This window comes from Lepidochelys olivacea (assembly GCF_965140295.1).
Source record: "Lepidochelys olivacea isolate rLepOli2 genome assembly, chromosome: 9".
In the NCBI taxonomy this organism is placed as follows: domain Eukaryota; kingdom Metazoa; phylum Chordata; order Testudines; family Cheloniidae; genus Lepidochelys; species Lepidochelys olivacea.
This window is the reverse complement of record NC_140419.1, coordinates 46,913,880-46,934,968: the sequence shown is the minus strand read 5'-3', so window position 1 is coordinate 46,934,968 and position 21,089 is coordinate 46,913,880. Positions and strand designations below refer to the sequence as shown.

Genomic DNA, 21,089 nt, shown 5'->3' with positions numbered 1-21,089 from the left:
TCAAAAACCAGATTTCCTTTTAGTTTATTTCCTTTTAGTGTGTACATATGTGTGTGCTGAACTCCTGCCAGCACTAATATGAGCTACTCCAGCAAATCCTCTTCCAGTGGGTCAGGATGAGACTACGGTCCAATTGTCTAAGGAGAACAGGATTGCCTGTTAATTCAAAACCACTTATTTCTCATTAGCTGGCAGGAGAAGAGGGAGGGAGGGGAAAATGAATAAAAATAATAACTTTTAATAATAATCACACTGGGAGAAATTGAAACTAAGTAAAATAAATGAAGTTTACTAATTATTTTTAATGGCAAGGGCTTTCATTTCAGTTTTCAAATGCATCTTACAGCTGCCCTCTGAAACCTCCCTGTGTTTATGCAATAATGAATAATTCAACACAGCTGCAGTTAATACTTAATACACCGCTGATGGTAACAGTGCTGTGATCAATCTATGGGCTGCATTGCTTTAAAATTCCTACATCTGGCTGTTAATACAGAGTTCTGGTCCACAACTCCCTTTGCATTTTCTAATCAGGAGGAGTTGTGCATGTGCAACATTAGGCTATTCCCATTCGTCCCTGTCTTTCACGCTAGTGCGCAAAGGGCAGACTGACCCACACAACAGGCCATATTGGGGTGGTGGGGGGGATGGTGAAAGGATGGTCAGGGATGTTTTATCACTAGGATAGCATTCTAGATTCCAGCCTTGGGCACAGAGAGGAGGAGAACGCTAGATGTATGTGCCTGTGGGAAATATGCCCAGATATGCCCCAGAATGCAAGATGAACAAGTGAGGGGTTTGTCTTTCTTAAACACAGCAATTTTTGGAATCCTAACAATGGCAAATTGATCTTTGTACCTGAGAAGGAGGTGAAAAGCAAGAGAGGTTGCCCATTACCCCACCTCCCACTTCCAGTACATCCCTTCACCATTAGTACACTGATGTTTTGTTTGTTTGCATTCAATGAGGAGAAAGCTATGTGGCTCTGAAGAGAGTCTTCATTCAGTCCTTCTGAGCCAAAAACAGTGATGGGCCTTTAAGTTTAGAGGTATCTCTAGGGCAGTGGTTCTCAACCAGAAGTACACGTACCCCTGGGGTTACGCAGAGGTCTTCTAGAGGATATGTCAACTCATCTAGATCAGTGTTTCTCAGCCTGGGTTTAGGGGGGGTCACAAGTGCAGGGCTGGTGTTAGGGGGTGGCAAGCAGGGCAACTGACTGGGGCCCCATGCCACAGGGGGCCCCCACATAAAGCTAAGTTACATGCCTCAGTCCTAGATGGCAGGGCTCGGGCTTCAGACTCCTGTAGTACAGTACTACAGTAGTCTGGAAAGGTTGAGAACCACTGCTCTAGGGAGACATCAGAGACACACAGAGTCCCCAGGTTAAGAGGAAGGAAAGAAAGGATGCCATTAAAATATATATCCAAACTTCTTTAAGGGGACAGTTCTGCTCTATGATAGACCTGTGTTGCTTCCATTGAGTCCAATGGGACAGAATTTGGTGCTGAAGTTTTGACTTAAAGCAGGAAAATGATATCAAGACATTTGCAACTCATCCTTCAATCCTTAGGGTACCACAGTCTGAGGTGTCTTATATTATGCACTATGAGCCAGTTTTTCCAAACACTGGTCTTCAGTTTCTAAAATGTGGTCACAGACTCAACTGAGCGGGCAATTTAGATCACTCAGGTGTCTAAATCCCAGATTTGTAGGCACTGTCAGAGACTCAAATGTACACATGACAAGGAGTCTGGTCCTGCAAACAGTTATGCAGGTGAGTAACTTTATTCACACAAATGTATTCAGTGGGACTATGATTATGAGTAAAATTACTTACTTGCACAAGTGTTTGTAGGCATGGGGCCCTAAACTGTAGTGTAGATGATGATGACAGGCTAAAATTACTGCAATTACTTGTGCTCACAAGACTGCAAACAGCCCATAATGAAATCTAACATTTTCTTATGAGTGAGTGGCATTGTCATATGGCACGTAGGGTTGCAACACTGTTCATATTTGACCCAGCTGTCCCTCCATCATGACCTAGAATGGGTAGAGGCGGACAAGGAGGACGATGGGTCTGGGCTCCTTTGGGGTCTTGTCCCACTCACTGCCCTGGGTCCATGCTGCTACCTGAATTCGGCCTTGCCAGTGCTGGCCTTCATGCCGATGCAGTTTCACCTCCCCTGAGTGATCCGGGCTGGGCCCGCTGAGCAACAGTGATTTCTGCATAGCCCCAGGACTTTACTTTTTACAGCTGCCTGGTTGCGCTGAGGACCGGGTTTGGGGACGCCCCAGTGACTGAGGCCAGGGAGACAGGGGTTGCTGGGGCTTGTCTCCCCTGCAGGGCATGGCGCTGAGATGGGGAACCCTGGCAGTGCCAGCCCCCACAGGGCCTCAAGGGGTCTCTGAGCTGAGGCTGGCTCTAGTATACAGGGGATCAGGCCCCACCCCGCCCCGGGAATTGAAGGAATGTAGTGGGGCGCCATATCCAGCCCCTGTTGGAGGATAAAGGACCCTGCTGCCATCTTGATGTCTAGTCAGTTAAAAAACAAGAGTTGAGTTTATACCCACCCTCAGCCTCCCCACGCACACCTGCCCTCCATGCCAAGAGGGGCCCCCACACTTCTGTCCCGAAGGCCTCCTGCCTGCTACCTCACCACACTTCTGCCTCGAGGGCACTTCTCTCTACATACACCTGCCCATCATGGCGGAGGGGTGGCCGAGCCAAATTTGAGTAGCTTTGCTAACCTGTGTGCCAGGCAGTATCCTTCTTGCTATTGGGGCGGGGGCGAGGGCCTAGTTAAAAAAAAAGAAAAGTTTGAGAACTTCTGGTCTACATGGGATATTTTGGGGACAATGGCCACATCTTCCCGTTTGGACAGTGCATAGCACAACAGGACCTTGATCAGGGTCTTCTAGAGGTACTTTAATACAACTCACAATAGCACATCCCCCAAACTTTTCTGTAGACCTGAAATGTGGCTGGCTTGACTCACTGATAACACATCTGTGATGCAAACAAATGTGCTTGACCCAGTACAATTGCTTGATATAGACTTTGCTGTACAAAAGGATTACTTTTTACAACTGATACGCATTCCTCCCCCTATAAGTACCCAGCTCTAGCATGGAACCCATTCTGGTCTGAAGCCTTTCCTCTTTAACATTCAAGCCTTTTCCAGCTAGAGAGCAGGAGACAAAATATCACATTAGCCTCTTCTCTTAAAGCCCTAATTTATGTCATGGCTGATAACAAGTTTTTGCCATTTCAATCTCATCTAGTGGGGATATCTGCCTGCCACACAATTCACAGAAGCTTAGATTCTGAAGTTCTTGTTGACTTTATTGAGAGTTCCCCAAGTAAGAATGACCCAACCACTGGTAGGATGGGGGGCCCAAGGACTGGAACAACAGGAATGGTGTACTTCAATTGTGCACTGAGACTGACATGTTGGGGCCGAAGGTGGGAACAGCAAGGGGCATAAAGATGAGAATGGAGACGTTCTGACAGAGGAGAGGAAGGAGAGGAGGAATTCTGGATCATTTGTCACGTTCAACATCTGACTCAGGCTAGGTTTATAGATCCCCCACTTTTAGAAGCACTGGGGAAAAAAATCACTCATAAAATTAAAAAATAAATAAATAAAAGGGAAAGGAAAGGAACAGCCCATATAAAAATCACCCCCGCTAAACAAACACACACACACTTTTCATTGTGGCTGCTAACTTAAAACAAAATAAAGAGCTGGACACTTTTTGCTGTAAACCAGATTTCAACCCCAGATGGATGATGGGGGAAAAAAAGCCCAACAATGACAGACTTTTAACCGTGATGGCTCTGACAAGAGCTGCCATTGTAGTAACCTTTGCCTTGCTGAGGAGTGCCAAGAAAAGCTAAATAAAAAAAAGAATAAATAAAAAGGCACCAACAGGAATCTGAAGCTGGACTCAGTGCTATGTGATTTCATTTGGCTTTGTCCACATAGACGGGAGTTAGAGGCAAGAGGATATCATTTAGAAAAAGAAAAATAAAGATTAAGGGACATATTCAGCTCAATCATATGTTAGGCATAACTAGAGTTGCCAAGTCTGATGGAAATTATTCCGGTAAATTTTTTTTTCCCCCCAACATGACCACGTCATTTTCTTAAAATATCCTATCAAAATGTCCTGGATTGCTTTCAATGGTCACCAAGAGATGGATGCCGATTCCGGGAGACTCCAGGCCAATCTTGGAATGTTGGCAACCCTAGGCAAACCACACAGAAAGCAATGGGCTAAATCCTGGAGTCAGGTCAAGCTGCCTTCAGCCCAAGACCTGAGGGTAGGGAGGCAAAAGTGGCTGTGACCCACCTTTATGACCCTCCAATCCTAGGGCTAGTTTGGCCCTGGTGCATGTTAGAGCAATTGGGTTCCTCTAACAACCCCCACCATAAAGGGCAGTTTCTGGCAGCCAGAAATCACTAGTGTGCAGCAGTATTCCAGCTACACATCTTCCCCACCTGGACACCCTATGCTGCGTGCTGGGGCAGCAGCATTGTCCTGGCTCATGCCTCTCTTTAGATGGCAGGCTTTCTGAGGCAGGGACCATGTATTCCACATGCTCTGTTAAGTACTTAGCCCATCTTGGGTGCTATCTAAATAAAAATAACCACGTCTCACATGACTTGGTCCTCCCTTGGGAGGGTGAGGGAGAGAACATGGAAAGGAGAAAAACAGAGAATGTTTATATCCTACTATGTTCAAAGTCCTTGTGCCTACATTTGGTGCCTTCTCTCTGGTTGCCTTCCAACCTTCACTTATACAACAGACTTGCTTCTGGAATCCCAGTCAGATGTGGCAAGTCCCGCAGAAACAAGGAAGTGGTCCATTGCCAAAGGAAGACCAAGAGGGTACTGGTGGATGTTTTGTAGGTTAGGATTCCACCTCCTGCTGAGTTTGTTGTTTCACTGTTCCTTTCACTGCTGTTGATCTCCTCTCAGAAGCCTGTAAGGCTGAGTTTGCAGTAGATAATAGTGCTAACAATAATGCTGCACTAATACATTGTGCGTTAAGGAGCTTTGTCACTTTAACCCTCCAAACCTCTTAATTTTTCAAAGCAGGGGACAAGATACAAATACGATAGGCTGGTTTTGTGCTACTGTACATGATCTGGTACAGTGGCATTATAAGCACTGGGTCAAATTTTGCCTTCAGTTATATCATACATTCCCAATGACTTCAATGAGAATTTAGGCTGATTAGACCCCTATCTCTCACAGACCAACAGTATTACCAACCACAAGTGTTTAAAACTAAACGAGTCACACCCCTTCCTCAAATCACAAGGTTTTAACAATGATAATTGTTGGGTTCTTGTTATATGCCTTCCTTTGTGGGAGCCCTCTCTAGGGGTCACATTTTCAAGCTTTTCTTTGTAACCACGACGGTTAGAAACGTGCTTTTATTTTATTACATGAAAACTGAGATTTACAGGTAATAAAATGATGCTGGCAGCTGGGGCTATAAGAAACAAAACAGCAAATATTGCAACACTCATGATCAAATTACAAGAATAAGCAATGCACTCTGTAGTTCTTGCTTTTTCTATGTTTCAACTACTCTGGCTTAATGTTTACTGAAATCCAGCACCATAAAAATTACTGTGTGTACAAAACTCCAACATACAAAATACAAACACTACCCCTTGAAAATGGGCTATCTATGGTGAACAATTTAACTAATGAATTTCACCTCTTTTTCTGTTTGCAAATTATACATGAACAGAATTGGATGTTTATTAATTTGTTCATTATTTGAAATTATTCAACAGGTGCTTCATGCAAAGACATTTTAAAATAGATTGCTCACATACTGTTTACTGTGCATGTCTGTAATTGCTGATGTAGGATTACTCACCTTAGTCACATGATATTATTTCTCCTCCCTGATTGGATGCTAAACTGTAACAAAGAGGGGGAGGGCATGAGCAAGCCAATATCTAGCTAGGTTCTCACACCATGCCCACCACTGTGGTATCTGAGTCCTCTTCTGGGATCTGAATGCTTTTGATTCTTAGCTTTTGTTTCCCATAGAGAGAGGGTAGGAGCTGTTTTTCCAGCGAGGAGAAGATATACTAGCAGGATTAGGGCATTAAAAGCTGTTCCATACAGAGGAGGTGCAGCTCCGCACTTCTGCACATTTAGGCCCCATTCTTCTCCCCTCTGCAACAGATAGTCATGGAGAGATGGAGGGAGAATGTGGCACTCTGTTGTTTTTTTCTTTCAGGGAGGATTCAGGGGTTAATTAATAATTATATTGCAGAAAATGTGTGAAGAGGATTTATTTATGTGGAAATTGGATTTTTTTAAAGTTATAATAAAATTAATGAGAAATACATGCATGCACATGGATAATATACAGTGGGGCTGGTCTCTGGGTGAAATCATATCCAAATACATTGTGCCAGAAGCTCCCTAGGCTATAGAATTATCTCCCTCTGGAAGTCAATCCTTCAATCCCGGAGGCAATTATGTTTCCCTTTTAAAAATCCAGACAATCGTTCCACATTTTTAAACATGTACTTAAACTTTATTTCATAAAAGAAAAGGAAAAAAAAAAAAAGGAGCCCAGTTTTCTACGTCAATATATTCAAATAACCCCCATAGGGCTGGAAAGGAAAAGAGCAATGCTTCCAGGTATTAGGTGTGCTCCATCATTGTCAAAAGTCGTGCTAGGCCCATTCCATTCTGCTACAATACTTACCCCAAACTGAGTGGACTTCCAATCAGTGAAGGATGCACTCTAACGGAATTCTCCTGGACCCCAGTTCAGCAAAGCATTTAAGCATGTGCTGAAGCTCATCCCTTTCCAGCATGTAAGCATATGCTTAAATTTAGGCACAGGTTTAAGCCATGGCACCAGTGAACAGCTGCTACAGATAGAATGAGAAAGTACTGTCCAGTATAAAGGAGACACTTGCTTGGTAACAATGAAGATGAAGTTAGTAAGAACCAGTCTGCTATTTTGTTGACTGTAGAATGGAAAAGGATGAGGGAAGGAAGGTGGTTCTGAGGATTTACTTTTAGACTGCTGGTAAACTGACTATGAACTGATTTGGGAACAATGGCACAAACTACTTCTGGTCATAGAACCCAAAAAAAAATGAAGTTCAAAGGTTTACTTGCTTATTCTACACATGTATGCATGAATAGGAACACACTTCTGGGTCTGAGAATGACTCATGTTTCCTTATAATGAGAAAGCCATGGAGCAAAGTTGAGCGCATTCAGGCTACCGAGGATGTAAAAACACACCCCGAACACATAAGAATGATTGCTTCTGTGCCAATAAATGTGCATTTGTAATTTCAATTCTGCTTTAAGTTTAGAATTTTGTTAGTCTGTTCTGTGTACAAGGGACTCTTGCCAGGACATGTACAGTGCACAAAAATCAGACATGCAGATTTTACATCTACTTTCTGAAACGTATTCATTTGCTAGACACACATTACAGAGCTAAAATATGTGGTGATTCTAACCCATTTTACTAAGCAACGTGGTGTATAGACTATGTTCAGAGATTGCCAGGGAAGAGGTTAAACTGCCCTTCTAGCAAGAGTGTGGATTATAGAGGTCTGCTCACAGAAGAGGGATGTGCAAGATAGCAGGGTGTACCAGCTGTGAGAAATTACCTCCAACAGACCATGAGAAGGACATGCTGTGGGGAACTGAGGACTAACAGCGAGAGTCAGGATCTGTAGACAGAGAGCTAGAGGTGAGAGGACAAAGGAAGGTCTGCATCTCTTCACTGTGGAAGAACCTGGTCTAAGTAAACCAAACTGGAGACTTTGGCAGAGGGAAATCCTTGAGTGGGATTTTCAGAAGCGATAAGCATCGGCGTAATTCAGCTGTTACTGAAGAGAATGGAAGTTTTACCGCTGAATTCAATGGAAAAAAGAGAGATTCAGGCCAACGCTGAGTGCTTCTGAAAACCATACTGCTAGTATTTGTCATTGTGCCATGGGGACAGGTCATTCTTTACACTTACTTCTCCATATTACATTAAAAAGCGCATCACAAAGGCACTCAATCTTCACCTAGGCCAGCGAAATTCTTTCCTGCTCTGACTGGCCTGTCACAAGCACATTGTATTTGAAACCTAAATGGCAGTGATTCTTCCCAGGAAATATGCGTATATGTCAAAGAGGTGATGTGTTCAGACCCGGCAGATAAGAAAGATGGGGAGCTGCAGCAATCTCGCTTATCTATGACTTACTATGTTCACAGTCCAAGAGAAATGATAACTGTATCACTGAGAAACAGGCTCCACTCCTCTCAGGACTGCAGCAACTATCTTCACATGGAAAATAGCTAACATCCTCCTACATATAAAAGAGCTTGCCACAACTGATCTTCAATTGTTCCACTTGAAGACTATTAATCTAATTTCTTTATGATGATCTCCTTAGAAATTGGATCCAGCTGTTCAACAATCTTCAGGGGGAAGTTAATGAATATTGCTGAGCTTGCAGGACAAAAGGCTGAGCTTCAAACAACTTTTGGAATGATTTTTAATGAGATATTTTAAATTCTTTGCTTTTTTATCTCTTTTGAAAGCTTCAGGGTTAACCATAACGCTCTTTTAAGTTGCTTCCTCAGTTTTATTCATACAGAGAAATTCAAACTCATTAAAATGAATCATATTGTTGCCTCTTTTAGCCTGAACAGTTAGCCAGTATTCAGGGCCTTGCTAGATTGTTTCCGTTAGGAGAAGAAATTGATTATATGAATCACGTAATTCTTCAGTATAATCCTGTTTATTTACAAAAAAATGTACACAAAGTCCTGTTTCCCTGAGCGTAGTGCAAACAAACACTAGGAGGCAGTTTCTTCATTCAGAAATCAAGTCTGTCTTTTCAGCAAGTACTCTGTCCACAAGAAGCTATGTCTCTTGCCTTCCTCCCAGGGCCATATTGCACTGCTTCTCCTGCTGTCTTTCTTGCTTTCTGGTTGTTTTCTCGCACACACAGGCACAAACAGCTTCAACCAAACAATATCTCATCTCCTACATTTGCAATCAGTCTCCAAGGAAACCACATGGCTTAGCTTCTACTCAGGCCTAGTAATCACCTTGGGTGACAGCTTATATTGTTTCAGTCATCACGAAACAAAGGGGAATTTAACTGCTTCCTCATTTAGCCTGAATAAAAGGTGCTTAGTACATCCACTGAGTTTTACCAGGTCTGTGATTGATGGCCACCATTAACCCCTCCTAGCACAATGTATTAGACTGTTACCACAGGGATCGAAGATGATGGTATTAATACTTTTTTCAGCATATGAATCTTTGCTTCCTGTACAATAGTGCATTCTTTTTATTTATATTACAGCAGCACTTAAGCCCTGTACAAACACATAATTAAGACATTCCCTAGCCCAAACAGCTTACCAACTAACACAAGACAGATCATAATAAATTGAGGTAAACAAACAATTGGCAGGAATGAGGGAGGAAGGATGACAGTGTCAGTAATAAGAAACACTTGGTTAGATGGACTAGTTCTGTACACAGTAAGAGGGTTTTTAGTAAATTGAAGTTTATAAAAAATATTTTGTTGGTTTTTGCTCCCACTATTCACCTCCTCATATCATGGTAGTGTAGACATACTCATAGACAAGGTCTCTGAAAGCCCCCAGCAGCTAATGTGGTTTACTTCACTTCTCATTTTATGGGTAGCCTCTAATTCATGTGCCCTGTCCTAAGTACAGTCAAACCAAACCTTTCCTGAAACTGCTAAGTAGTTATCACTGGTGTCCAGTTGCATATATATAGCTGCTGCTATTGTACGCAATTCATTTCTTCTAGGTCAGATAGGATGGGAGAGCTATTGTACATGCCTGACAGAGCTTTGTTTTAATCTCTTCCTCCACTCCCCTTCACCTCCATGCACCACTCAAGAAGGTGAACACTATTGCACCATTCTAAAGATGGAGTTAGAGACTTTCTTTTGCAGTCCAATGTTCCTCTTGGCCCTTGCAGGCCTTAGGGAGCAACTCCAGGAATGACGTTTGGATCACCAATAAGGCAGTGTAGTGTCACAGAGCACCATACTGTCCTTTCCTCCCAGGCAATCTTTTAAAGCAGCTGTTCTGCAAAACTATTTGACAAGAAGTAGTCAAACACAGATGTAAGCTACACTGATGTAAATACTTAATCACTTTTGTACTTCCCAGCATTTAAGTTAGGCAAGTTATGTGTAGACCTCTAGGGCAAGTTCAAGTTTACCCCTTTATACATTTAGTCCCTAACTAAATGTTGACAAGTGATATATATATAATCTGTGCTTAACTATTTCTAGCCAAGCAGTTTTGAGGGTCACAATGCCTGCAGGGCAGTTGCATAAACTTCTATGTCATGCTGACTCCTTCGCATGTTTACCCCTTAACGAAACATTGGCAAGCATAAAAGTGAGAGACCACTTTTTTCTGGGAAGGAATAAACTGACCGCTTGTCTAGCTTTGCCCTTTGTTGTTTAAAATAATAAAACAATAATAAATAAATAATATAAAGTAACTTGCTTGGTATGCAGTTCCAGTAACCAGCCGCAACTGTGCCCATCTGCTGTGGACGAGCAGATACAGTTTATTACAACCCCAGCATTTTACATCAATTTACTATCAACAGGAAGCAAGCTGCTTGAAAAATGCCAGACAAATGGCTTTATGAAATCTTCCAGCCTTGCAAAGTAATGCTTTTAAGCAGATAAACTGGGGAAATCGTTCAAATGAAACTAAGTAGTAGCTTTCCACCAGATACACTGACAGACAGAGCAGTGTTTCAACTGGGAGAAAATCCTCCCCACTGTCAAGTTAAAAGCTGCACTACACTAATTATTAACCTGGGATAATAATCATATGAGAGAGAGAGACTTTGCTCCTTACAAGCTGTGAAACACATTTATTCCATAAAGAAACTCTCCTGCTTCAGCGCTGTCGAGAAACACATGGGGTTTAGAAGCTATAATTAAATGGATTGCCTTAGCAATATATAACATGCATAACAATTAGGCTACCCATTTTATAACGTTGTCTGAAAGGAGTTATATAGCACCATGGAGATATCATATGTGTATATGCTACTTTTACTTCCTTGACTATGGAAATCAGTTTTTCTTAACTTCTTACCCCAATCTAAGAATGAGAAATAAAAAATGTGTAAAAAATGATAACTTTAACATATTTCTTCAATTTACCAGGGGAAGGTTAGGTGCACCCAGTTTACCAAGCGACCCAGTTCATTCTGAATCAGTGACTTGTCCTTGTCCCCTTCATTATTTACCACTCCCCCAATTTTTGTGTAATCTGAAAACTTTATCAGTGATGGTTTTGTTTTCCTCTAGGTAACTGATAAAAATGTTAAATAGTGCAGGGCCAAGAACCAATCCCTGCAGGGCTCAACTGTAAATACACCTACTTGATGATGATTCTCCATTTACAGTTACAATTTAAGACCAATCAGTCAGGTAACTCAATAACTTGTACGTTATTCGGGCAAATGGGAGAAGTCAGTTTAAAAATGTCTGTATTCATATTTCCTCCTCCCTTGTGTCATTTAGAATATGAGTCTCTACAAGTTAATTTGTTAATTGTGGTATAACAAAAGGTATGGTCTGGGAATGGATGATGACTGTATGGTTGGACTCCACTGGTTCCATGTCATTGTTGATATTGTGTTATTTTAAATTCTGGAGGGGACACCATGAGTAGTGGATAGGGGCTCCTAGTATGTAGGTTTTAAAAGTCTAACTATAAAATGACATTTACCGACTTCAGTAATTAAATAATGTTGGTAACGAACCGCATAATGGCAAAGTATTTTAAGGCAAGCTCAAACATAGAATACTGTACACACACATTTAGAGATACAATTATACACGACTTCGAGTGCATATAATGTCTACAGCATAAAAGAACTGAGTCATGTGCTATGTAAATATTTGTGAAGTAACTTCAAAGGCTGACTGGAATCTCTTCTATGGAAAAAATGGGAACTCTAGCATTACACACATGGGGAAGGCTATGTAGCTCAGGGTCTAGGTAATGAGATACAACGTCTTTCACCCCAAGGTCATGGCCTTACATCAAACCCTGAAAGATCTTTCCACCTAACAGCTGTTCAGTGCCCTATATAAAATGAGGCCACCTTAATCCAGGTCCTAGTTAACAGGTGCCCACGTTAAAAAAAAACACAACCGTATACAGTAATTGGCAGAGCCAGCAGAGACGCTAAGAACTGAAGAGGCATGTGACTGAATTACTCTCTTGGCCTGGAGAGGCCCCTTTTTAGGGCATTCGCTCAGCTACCACTTCGGGTGCATACAGTTCAAGGCACAACGGCAGGATTGTATGTGTGCGTGTGCGCACGCGTGTATAAACATTACTCTTCCACTCACAGTGCTGTACCTATTCTTTAGCTAAACAGAGATGTTTAACCTCAAGTGTTCTCAATCCAGGACCTCCCAACAGCGCTATATGATATTTACTTCTCCTCCACCCCCAACAGACCTGCTCTGGTATTTATTTACACAGCAGAAACTGAGAAGATAACTGAAGTGTCAAAGGCACTAAGCAATTCTGTGTCAGAGACAGGATTAGAACTCAGCCCTCCTGAATTCTAGCTGCATGCCTGAGCTGCTAGGATACAACACCTTGCAAGAAAGTCACATGCCCTCTCTTTGCCTGGTTTCCTACCTGTACAACTGGATCAATTATATTTCACATTCATGCAATCTCCAAATAGACAGGGGCAAATTTCACATTCTGGAGCATGGGTGAAACAGAGGGGGGGGGGGGCGCAAGGGAGTTTGACCTTCAGACACCTGATCCCAGCGTAAATTAAAGCTGCTGGGCAACTCTGATTTACACCGCTGACTTATCAGCGGCCAATTGGGCATAGCACAGCTCTGCTCCACTGTGCCCCCTCTCCATACTGCCCATATCGGCCACTCCACAATGCCCTTGAGATGCGCTCTCCTTCCTTTTCTGCCTGGCGTGGGACAGTTGGCACAGGAGCTGCCTCTGTCAGTTTTCTGCCAGCAGAGCATTCTTCTGCACAGGAAAACTCTCCACTGGGCTCTTTAAGCCCACTGTTTGTTGTTTAAATGGAAGCAAGTGGCCTCAGAAGACTGGAGAATCCCACCTACAGTATTTAAAGACATCCCCTGCAGTAGGTAGGTGTGTGTGAATGGGTGGAATTCACAGCTAGCTCCACCAAACTATATGTTGCAAGTGAAAAAAAAATCTTTTCTGGGGTCTGATTTATTAACCACAAGGTCTTCCAAAAGAATACCACATGAAACCTCAGTTTAAAACTTCTCCCTAGGCTGGGCTGCTCCTAGGTTTCCTGCCCCCAGAAACTGTGTGTCCCAAATCCCAGCCCTCTCTTTCAAATGGCTATTCCCACCTCTCTTATACCTGGGTGACCCAATAACTCAGCTGCACAAGTCAGCCAGTAACCCCTCATAACAACACGTGTTCAGCAAGATAAACATCTGCTAAGAGAGTGGGATGTTTCATGCAAACGCTACCAGCTTGTCACAGTATTATGCCCCTTTTCCAGATTCATATACTGAGGCTCAGAAATGTTAAGTGGCTGCCCAGGACGCATTCTGGTCAAGCAGACAAGATACACAAATGGAAGTGTCACAATATATGGTATCACAGTTCCTCTTAGGAGAAGTTTATTAAAGAAAACAGCCACAAACATGGGCACAAACAACAGATTTCCATAGAGTTTGAGTTCCCGCTTTGTCTCTTGGCTCCTAGGGACCTTGTATGGAATTCTATACACAGAAGAGACATGTAGTGACCGAACAATACACTGTGAGTAAACATATCATAGGAGGGTTCTAATCCTGGCTCTGACACTGACTTGTTATTTGTCCCTGAGCAATTTGTTTAGTCTTTCAGACAGCTTTTCTTTCTGTAGCATGGTGATTAAGGTATTTACCTAATTCATAACTATTTGTAAAGAGCCTATATAAATAACAAATTATTCATATTATGTACATAGGTACTCATAGTACATATGTCTATCTACTAGCGTGGTACAAAGCTATGATGAAAAAGTAGATGAAAATAAAAATTTAAAAACTGCATTAAGGCTTAAGCTACAATTTTTTTTGCGAATACAGACTAACATGGCTGTTACTCTGAAATCTGTCATTATGCTTAAGATACAGTAATGATAGCAGCTCCACAGTTGCTAGCCATTGCAAAGCAGGGATAGTGCTGCATATTACTCTAGTCAAAATCTTTCCTATACACAACACAAATGAGTGATTACACCTCATGAAACCAAAACCACATCACGAGAGAGTGTGGTACAGTGTAGCATTCCAAAATAGTATGCTCTTTCCTGGCCATTTTAGGTTATTAATGTACATTCTAAGTGCTTAACTGTTCACAGGTCCCTCTCATAACTAATGTGGTCCATGTAAACTCAAAAATAAATGAATATTACATATATCTTGCCATATCATGAGTGTGTTTGAGAGAGAGATCTATACACCAAAACCTCAATTACCCAGCCACATATGAGATGGAGGAAAAAAAAGGTTGCCTCTTAGAAGATGGTCTTTAACATAAAGACTGAACAGTTTTGTACTGGAAGCCTTGGACACTCTCTGAAGTAGTTGTTTTAAGACAGAAAGATGCTAACTGACACTGTTTCTCCATTCAGGTTTCACTACAGCATGCACCACATTAATACATAACTATATTACACACACACACAGAATCTCAACCTGTAATATATAATAGTATATACACTTCCTGTGTATCTTATAGCTAAAATCTATTTTTAGAAACATGAAATTTACATATGAATATATAAAAATAAATACAGTATGGCTCAAATTTTCAACCAGCCTCAATTAAGACGTCTGCAAAATTCAAGGGAGCAAATCTCACATTTGCTTGTTGAATCAGGCTTGTGGATTTTTGCTCCTGGAAACGGATGTATCCACAAATACAAGAGGACACTCATCAAGGCCAGTTGAAAAGTTTGGTCTCCTGTGTTCATCTACATAAATTATCTGTGACTGTGAAATATCTAAATATGTAACGACATACGTTTTTAAAACTGCAACACCTACCACACATACACACTTTGGACAGCAGCTGGAGAGATTAGGCTTTTGTTCCTCAGAAATGATAGGAAATTATGCGTGGGGGGAGGGGGAATTATGAAAACTGAAGTAATTGCCATGCAAATCACCAAAGTGGGTTTGAGATGCAAAGGGATTTAAGTCATCAATTTGCACAGATTAGGCAAAACTGAAATTCATTGTATTAAGAGCTCCTATTTATTTCTTGAAACCCTTCTTGGCTGGGAGCCATGAGGCACTTGTAAGAGATTAGAATTATTTGTGTTTGATGGCTTCTCGTGAAAGGAATATGAAGGGAAAAGTGGCAAATTTAAGTCATTAGGATCATTTTCTGTTAACTCCTGTATTTTACAAAAATATACTTTTGAAAGCACAAACAGACTACAGATTGCCTAACAAGTCCCTAGAATGATTTCAGGACATTTTCACTTTTACTAAATTTGCTCTCAAGCTGCACCCCTCCAATTTATTGGTGTTCCTTTTAATTACACTAACATACATGCTGAAGGTCTCATTTCATAGACAGTCTTGTTTGTCCTGCCACATGAACAGTCAACATCTAGTTATTGGTGGGAAAACAGCAATTATGTAACACTAGGCAAGCTCCTTCTCCTTTGCAAGTATTGTAATTGGACTGAGGCTAGGTCTACACTATCACTTACTTCCATATAACATACATCACTCAGGGGTGTGAATAAGCCACCCCGCAATTGATGCAAGTTACACCAACCTAAGTGCCGGTGTGAGCGACGCTATGTTGGCGGGAGAGCTTCTCCCACCTCTCGCGGAGGTGAATTTATTATGCTGATGGTAGAGCTCTCTCCACCAGATGGACTACAGCCAATGTAGCTGTGCCAATGTAGCGCTTCTAGTGTAGACTAGCCTTGAGTTTACATGAGGTAAGGACTAAGATCACTGGCTTGAAAACATCACACAGACAATTGGTTTTGAGCAAACTTTCCTCATGCAACACCTGCCAACATACCTCAGTCTCAACCTGCAAGACCCTTTGCTATTCTTACTCTGGGCCCTCATTGAGTTGAGGGTGCCTAATTATGCCAAAATGACTGGAAGGTTGTGCCAGGTGGATAACTATCCAATGGGAACCAAGATCTATCCGGTCAATCTGACTTGTGAGCTACGGATTTTAGCCCCTGTTTTTAGTGGGGAAGAGACTAGTACCTAGGGTGACCAGACAGCAAGTGTGAAAAATCGGGATGGGAATGGGGGATAATAGGAGCCTATATAAGAAAAAGCCCCAAGTTTTTTCAAAAGCGACCACTGCTCCCAAGAGAAGGAGGCGGGTGGTGGTGGCCGGGGACTCCCTCCTCAGCAGGACTGAGTCATCTATCTGCCGCCCTGACCAGGAAAACCAAGAACTCTGCTGCCTGCCAGGAGCTAGGATTCATGATGTGACGGAGAGACTGCCGAGACTCATCAAGCCCTCGGATCGCTACCCCTTCCTGCTTCTCCACATGGGCACCAATAATACTGCCAAGAATGACCTCGGATCACTGCAGACTACGTGGCTCTGGGAAGAAGGATAAAGGAGTTTGAGGCGCAAGGGGTGTTCTCATCCATCCTCCCTGTGGAAGGAAAAGGGCTGGGTAGAGACTGTCGAATCGTGGAAGTCAATGAATGGCTACGCAGGTGGTGTCGGAGAGAAGGCTTTGGATTCTTTGACCATGGGATGGTGTTCGAAGGAGGAGGAGTGCTGGGCAGAGAAGGGCTCCACCTAACGAAGAGAGGAAAGAGCACCTTTGCAAGCAGGCTGGCTAACCTAGTGAGGAGGGCTTTAAACTAGGTTCACCGGGGGAATGAGAGCAAAGTCCTGAGTTAATGGGGAAGTGGGATACCGGGAGGAAGCATGAGCAGGAGAGCACGAGAGGGGAGGGCTCCTGCCTCATACTGAAAAAGAGGGACGATCAGCGAGTTATCTTAAGTGCCTATACACAAATGCAAGAAGCCTGGGAAACAAGCAGGGAGAACTGGAAATCCTGGCAGTGTCAAGGAATTATGATGTGATTGGAATAACAGAGACTTGGTGGGATAACTCACATGACTGGAGTACTGTCATGGATGGATATGAACTGTTCAGGAAGGACAGGCAGGGCAGAAAAGGTGGGGGAGTTGCACTGTATGTAAGAGAGCAGTACGACTGCTCAGAGCTCCAGTATGAAACTGCAGAAAAACCTGAGAATCTCTGGATTAAGTTTTGAAGTGTGAGCAACAAGGGTGATGTCGTAGTGGGAGTCTGCTATAGACCACCGGACCAGGGGGATGAGGTGGATGAGGCTTTCTTCCAGCAACTAACGGAAGTTACTAGATTGCAGGCCCTGGTTCTCATGGGAGACTTCAATCACCCTGATATCCGCTGGGAGAGCAATACAGAGGTGCACAGATAATCCAGGAAGTTTTTGGAAACTGTAGGGGACAATTTCCTGGTGCAAGTGCTGGAGGAACCAACTAGGGGCAGAGCTCTTCTTGACCTGCTGCTCACAAACCAGGAAGAATTAGTAGGGGAAGCAAAAGTGGATGGGAACCTGGGAGGCAGTGACCATGAGATGGTCAAGTTCAGGATCCTGACACAAGGAAGAAACGAGAGCAGCAGAATACAGACCCTGGACTTCAGAAAAGCAGACTTTGACTCCCTCAGGGAACTGACGGACAGGATCCCCTGGGAGAATAACATGAGGGGGAAAGGAGCCCAAGACAGCTGGCTGTATTTTAAAGAATCCTTATTGAGGTTACAAGGACAAACCATCCTGATGTGCAGAAGGAATAGTAAATATGGCAGGCGACCAGCTTGGCTTAACAGTGAAATCCTTGCTGATCTTAAACACAAAAAAGAAGCTTACAAGAAGTGGAAGATTGGACAAATGACCAGGGAGGAGTGGAGGACCAGAGAAGGACCTAGGGGTGACAGTGGACGAGAAGCTGGATATGAGTCAACAGTGTGCCGCTGTTGCCAAGAAGGCCAATGGCATTTTGGGATGTATAAGTAGGGGCATTGCCAGCAGATTGAGGGATGTGATCGTTCCCCTCTATTTGACATTGGTGATGCCTCATCTGGAGTACTGTGTCCAGTTTTGGGCCCCACACTACAGGAAGGATGTGGACAAATTGGAAAGCATCCAGCGGAGGGCAACACAAATGATTAGGGGACTGGAACACATGACTTATGAGGAGAGGCTGAGGGAACTGGGATTGTTTAGTCTGCGGAAGAGAAGAATGAGGGGGGATTTGATAGCTGCTTTCAACTACCTGAAAGGGGATTCCAAAGAGGATGGATCTGGACTGTTCTCAGTTGTAGCAGACAATGGAACAAGGAGTAAGGTCTCAAGTTGCAGTGGGGGAGGTTTAGGTTGGATATTAGGAAAAACTTTTTCACTAGGAGAGTGGTGAAGCAGTGAAATGCGTTACTTAGGGAGGTGGTGGAATCTCCTTCCTTTGAGGTTTTTAAGGTCAGGCTTGACAAAGCCCTGGCTGGGATGATTTATTTGGAAATTGGACCTGCTTTGAGCAGGGGCTTGGACTAGATGACCACCTGAGGTCCCTTTCAACCCTAATATTCTATGATATTCTAAGTGTTTGCAAGATGAGGGCATTTTATAAAGTATTTACATACATTAGGGCATTATTTACGTGATTTTTAAAAAACAATACCTGTGATTCCCTTCACTGTCTCATTTGCGTGTGAATGCAATTCAAGGTGTCGGTGGTGATTTTTAAAAGCCCTGTGTGGCTTCGGACTTAGTAATCCGAGCAAGGCTGTCTCCAGGGCGGTGCAGGGCCCTGGACAAATAAACCTGTATGGGCCCCCCTTAACATTTTTTATACAGGTGAAATCTGGTTGCAGTGAACTTCAAGGGCAGCTGCAGGCTGCAGGTTAAATATCGACAGCGTCCAGTTTTATAATTATAATGTAGTTATATTATGTTGTAGTTCTTATGTATAATTATAATGAAGTTCATATAACTAAAAAAAACCTCACCGTGAGGCAGTTCCATCCCAGAACTGAGCTGAGCATGGACCCTCTAACTGGGGGCCAGTGTCCCAGCTGCTCTGCACCCCTATGGGGAGCTCATGGGCCAGAGCCAGGGCCCGGCACGCCAGCCCAGCCCTCTGCCCCGCACAGAAGAGGTCTCTCACAGGCTCCCAGAGCCAGGGCCTTCCCGCGACTCTACTGCCAGCGAGCTGGGCCAGGGATGCTGGGAGGGCAGCACTGACCGCCGCAAGATGTGGCTGGGAGGTCCCAGCCCATGGGTCGCCCCCGCCTGGCTGTGTTCCCTCCTGCACTCAGCTCCTGCCCTCCTCCGCGCCGCCTCCTGCCTCTGATCTCACCACCGCCGCAGCCCGGCCACGGGGCCCATGCAGGGACAATCGCTGCTGCCTCTGGCACTGCGGGGTAACCTGAGAACCACCTCCAGGATCCCCCCATAGATTGCCAGCAGTCCCCATGTTGTTTAACTCAATATATTAATAAAATGACACTAGTTCAAGAGCTGTTATTTCCTTCTCTGCTCCAGGTTTATTATTAAAAGGGTGACGGTGAGGGAGAAATCCAATTTGTGATATTGGGGGTTTGGGGGAGGTAGTTTTTCTTCACGTAAACTATTTGCATTCTGGGGTTTGCCTCTATAAACTATCAGAGCAGATAACTTAAGAGGATGAGGCGGAAAGACCTAAAGCAGTTTAAAGCCCTTAATTAGTAGATTAAATTGAAGAGGAAGGTACACTGTTTGTTAGTCTCTTAGTCGATCTGTTGTATTAAAATTAATTTCCATCATTAGGTAACAGAAAAAGAGAATAAAAGGGGTTGGTCTAAATTTCCTCTCCTTTTTATTACATGAAGGATTAAGAGACTTCCTTAACCATTTCCATATTTTCCCAGTAACGTATCCGTTCTATCCTGTATTCTGATGTTACAGGCTAAAGTTTCTGCCACTTCACTTTCCTATTTTCTCATCAGCACGCCAGAATGAAATGCTTACCAAGAAGTAATTCCTGAAGCCTACAAGCACTAAACAATCTTTCTGAATGTTCTGTACTCGCAGTCTGATCAGGATACACTGTATAGTAGGTTCCCAAGTAAGTACTATTGCAGTGGGTGTTTAAAAATTGGCACCATAAAGCTTCCCTTCCTCACAGGGTATTTTGTATATAAATGAACTAAGGTAGCCAAAGTGCTTTGAGCTCCTCTGATGAAAGTGTTTTAAGGGCAAAGCATTATAATTACTAAACATAACATCAATGAATGGGAATAAATCAATATATAATTAATTATATATATATTAATATATTATAATTAATTCCCTCTAGTACTGATGCAGGCTTGGCCTGTAACCAAAGCAGCTGTCTTGGGGGATTCTCTGCATGGTATTCCCACTTAACTACACTAGAAGACGACACATATCCACTTTTAGGCCTTTTATAATGTTTGCATGGACAAAAATAGTGGAAGAGGCGAAGACAGGGGAGGAAGATGTGGGGGGGAGAGAAGAATAAAAACCAAAAAAAAGAAAGCAGCCTAGGCAGCCTGGAAGTCAGAAAAAGCGAGCTTCCTGCAGCATAGCTCCGGGGGGTGCTTTCTAAATCTCTCAATAGTGATTCAAAGAGCCAGCGCTCACTGGAGGAAACCAGGCTAAAGAGATTATCTGAGTTTGCAATTGTATATTGGTTTGGTTATTCTACGTGCTGCTTCTGCTGTCCATTTCTATTCTAGAGACGAGCCAAGAAGCTCCACTTTGTTTGCTACAGCTCTGGGAAGGGAAGCGGCTGGCTTTTATCAATACCATAATGCAAAGAAGTCCAAGCTCTCTCCAATTTAAGTTCAGTGCTACATTCCCCCCCACGGCCACTCCTGTGGAAGCATGCATCTTTCAAAACAGTTCCCAATGTTCGGTATAACAGGCATTGCAATGTATTCCGCAGCGAC

At 43.1% G+C, this 21,089-nt stretch overlaps 1 protein-coding gene across 1 annotated transcript in view; it reads right to left on the bottom strand.

Annotated features, from left to right (window-relative positions):
• HS6ST1 (heparan sulfate 6-O-sulfotransferase 1) overlaps positions 1-21,089 on the bottom strand; it is a 272,310-nt gene that overhangs the window by 55,865 nt on the left and 195,356 nt on the right. The gene's annotated exons all lie outside the window — the stretch shown is intronic.